Source organism: Crocodylus porosus, unplaced genomic scaffold, assembly GCF_001723895.1.
Source record: "Crocodylus porosus isolate Cpor-Errol unplaced genomic scaffold, CroPor_comp1, whole genome shotgun sequence".
Taxonomy (NCBI): Eukaryota; Metazoa; Chordata; order Crocodylia; family Crocodylidae; genus Crocodylus; species Crocodylus porosus.
This window is the reverse complement of record NW_017728886.1, coordinates 259,387,052-259,391,040: the sequence shown is the minus strand read 5'-3', so window position 1 is coordinate 259,391,040 and position 3,989 is coordinate 259,387,052. Positions and strand designations below refer to the sequence as shown.

At 45.4% G+C, this 3,989-nt stretch overlaps 1 non-coding gene across 1 annotated transcript; it reads left to right on the top strand.

Annotated features, from left to right (window-relative positions):
* Positions 1–2,575: 2,575 nt before the first annotated feature.
* TRNAH-GUG lies at positions 2,576–2,647 on the top strand. The gene has a single exon. It is a non-coding gene; the product is annotated as a tRNA-His (tRNA).
* Positions 2,648–3,989: the final 1,342 nt, after the last annotated feature.

Below are 3,989 nucleotides of genomic sequence, written 5' to 3'. Positions count from 1 at the left end.
TCAGCCCCATTTGGTGGCTGAATCTCCAAATCTGAATCAAATCAGAGGACTCTTTAATCTCTCTGAATCAAATTGGAACTCTCTGATTTGGCGAGATTCAGAAAGATTCAGAGATCCAGACATAAGCACAGCTTTAAATGTTTTTTCTGCATACCTCTAGGTAGCAGGGGCTCATGAAAGCTGTGATGCTGGGGTGGATAGAGTGTCCCACAGGAGTGTGGGGGGCTCCCCAGCGTGCTCAGCAGTGAACCTGGAAGTGGACCCGAAGCACTTCCGGTCCACTTCCGGGCCCACCGGGGAGCACTCAGGGGGGCCCGCCTGCATTCCCCTGCCTCAGCAACTGGTGGCCCCAGGTCTGGGGGAACACCCAGGGTCCCCCTCAGTACTCTCCCTGGCAGACCCAGAAGTGGACTGGAAGTATGTCCAGTCCACTTCTGGGTTTGTTGCTGAGCATGTGGAGGGCCCCCCACACCAACACTTCTGTGGGATGCTCCATCCACCCCAGCATCACGGCACTCATGAGCTCCACTGGTACCTCGAGGTATGTAGAAAAAACATTTAAAGCTGTGCCTATGTCCAAACCACTGATTCTCCAAATAAGCATTGAATCTTCAGATTCGTATTCAGCTGAATCAAATCAGGGACAGTGATCTGAATCAACAAATTGAATCACTGTCCCTGATTCAGGCCAAATCCGAATCCTTATTGAATAAGGCCCGCTTCACACACCCTTGATGGTCAGATTGGTGCAGAGGGGTTTTGCCTTCCTCTATAGTGGGTGGTGTGGCCCTCTTCCTTAGATCTTGCAAGTGCATTTTAACAATCCTTGCAGCAGCAGGACATTGACCAACACTGTTCCCCCACTTTACCTGATACAGTTTGGGGTGTTATGGCTTGTTACTCTGTCAGGGTTCACTATGTAGTCTCACTAATAAGTTCAAAAATTGATTTGTATAGGGTGGTTTGGATAGGGATGATCCTGCCTCAGGGAGGGGTAGGGTGGCCATCATAGAGGACATTCTGGTTTTCTGCTACTCTGTCCTCTATTGATATGGAACCAGATGCCTTTATGTCCTCTATTTTTCTCTTCAAGAGGACATAAAGGCATCCAGTTTCATATATTAAAGAGTGCCTGCATTTCTCTTGAAGAGAAACATAGAGGACATAAAAGCATCCGGTTTTGTATCAACAAAGGATAGAGGACATCTGGACTGTTGCCATGCTAGGTAGGGGGTTGGAGTAGATGACCTCTGGAGGTCCCTTCCAGTCCTACTTCTCTATGATTCTATGAATCTAATATTATTATCTAACAGAAGTGAGATCTATATCCACCCGGGCCTACTCTTTAAAGCTCCATAAAGAAATCTGAAACTTGCTCTGTCTCAGAGCCCTGTCAGCTCCTAGTCTTTCTTGTCAAGTATCTTAGTTCACTAGAAGAAGGTTACTGAGCAAGGACCTCCTCCTGCCACCCTCCTTCATCAACCTGTGCCAGGCAGCAGACTCCATGTGTTCTTGCCCTGCAGGCAGCTTCCCTTCTCATTTCCTTTGCCTTGATGATGAATGAAGAAGTCGTGTTGATTCTCGGTGAGCAGTGCTAGCAGTCATCCACTGAAATGTGTGCCCTCTTATCAGCCCTGCAGCTTGAGGTGAGCTGTAGGTTTGAAGGAGGCAGAACTCCACAGTGGGGGAGAGAACAGAAAACCGAATGGAAAAGGGAGAAGAATTCAACATCACAGGCCAGGTCCTACCAACTTTTTAGCTGGCCAAAGGTCCTGAAAAATCTCTCTGAAAAGTCAAATGTGAGCCAGCTTGATCATAAGATCACCATTTTCTTAAATTATCAGTGCTTTGGGACAGGGATGGATAAAGCAATTAGCACCAAGAGTACTTTTAGGCACTATCTCAAAACCAACAGTAAACAGTAATGGTCTTTATGAGTATTGTGGCACTGCCTGGTTCTGGTTGGTCCAAAAATACAGTTTGAATACAAATTCTCTTTGTACGGTTTTCATTTAAGGACAAGGAGAGATTTCAGTGTATCTAGGACTCAGTTATTAATCTGTTTTGGTGATAGATAATGGAGAAAGTATCTGATGTTAACATCCAGGAAATGAAAAGAATACTTCCAAACAATGTATAACACCCTGTTCCCTATCTCCTTCCAGAAGTCCACATCTGTGGGCACAGCAGAATTCGAGATTTAAAACATTTCAGCATTTCAGACAGCTTTGGAGTATTACATTTCTGTCTCCTCTACTTCTCCTATTTTATGTGTTTTCTTAAATCCGTGACAGATGCACAAAATTGCTATGGGATGCAGCATTGACTCAAGTAATCGTTGATAATTTTCTTGCCTAATAGATAACACATCCTGCTATATTGCATAGCTACTTTCAGTTTGGTAAGGTCCAATTCAAATTCAAAAAGTGTGTGAATATAGTATTTCTATCCTTCACTCTGAGCCTTCAACTCAGTTTTTGTTGCAGACTTAATTCTTCTACCATAGTCTATATGCTCTTATAGAAAAAACAAAGAATCTATTTTTAAAGTGATAGGGGAGCAGCCCCTGTAGCTTGCCATGATTGTATAGTGGTTAGTACTCTGCGTTGTGGCCGCAGCAACCTCGGTTCAAATCCGAGTCATGGCATTACCTTGTGAGTAGTAGTATGGGGCTCAATGTTTGGGAGTTAGACTAAATGATCTGTTCAGGTCACTTCTAACCCTAAACTCCTATGAAACTTTTGCTCATGACTTCTATTTTGACCTTGTTGCCACCAAATACATCATAATATGTGTAGCTCATTGCTTTCTATTACAGGGGAATTTTCTACATGAAAGATAGGAAGGATATAAGATTTGGATCTGAGAGTCAAAAGGATCCTGATGGCAGTGGAAGAAAGAGCAGTGATGGGTCTTCCTGAAAATAACACTGCCGTTTTCCTGCAATGGATCCAGGATGACTATATAAGGTTGAGAAGACTCCAAGACATGGAAACTTAAGGTTAGGTGGTCCTTAGTAGAAGTCTCCTACTCCCTAGACAAGCAACCTATAAAGACTTATATGCATGAAGGTTTGATGTTCATATGAAGGATTCAGTATGTCTGATGCGCTCATGGAAAGAGGAGTCTTCTCAACAGATGGACGCCATCAGAGAAAATGTGACATGAGCCTTCTGGGATTGAGACGAAAATGACCTTTAAAGTAAGAAAGTTGGGGGGGGGAGGCAGGAACAGACCATAATGCCTGGTTTTAAGGCCTCGTTACACATTGCTTTTTGAGTTGCTCAAATGCTGATTGGTGCTGGTGCTAGCTTGAGTATGAAGCAGTCACACCTTAAGGCTAAAAACCTCCTCTGTCCCTCACCTGCACAGCTGTCACTTGCCACTAGAGGGCTGGCAAACAGGTGCCAGACTAGGTGCTACAGCTGTGAGTTGCCACTACAAGGCTTTTATCCCTGTTATAGGTGGAGGTGCATTGCAGAGGATCCAGGGGGCCAAGAACATGATGCTGGGAGGGGGAACGTTGGTGGGATGGGAGGTGAGTAATGAAATGGGAGGTGGAAAGGGAATGGGGATGGGGGAAGGGTGGTGAAATGAAGGAAGTCAGCCACTGAAGGATAAAAGAAAAAGAAGTAAAAAAAGAAAAAGAAAAAGAAAGAAAGAGGAAGTACATTAAAGAAGATTTCATGTTTTAATAAACTGGGATTGGGGGGGGGAGTGGGGCTGGTTGTGCTTCCTGGGGTGGCTGGAAGGTGGGAGCAGTGAGGGAGGGTGCTTTTGGGGAAGCTACTGCTCCTTCCCAGTAAGAAAGCCCTGGTTCAGTCCCCTAACTTATTCTCCCCCCACGGCTGCACTGACCCCAATCCTGGACCCATCCATGCCCTATGGCTTGGCCAGTTGGCACATGCTGTGCAGGCTGTTTGCATGATGTTGCACCCCTAAGGGTGGGAAGGTCACACCGTCAGAGGTGGGAGGGGGACTTGGCTTGA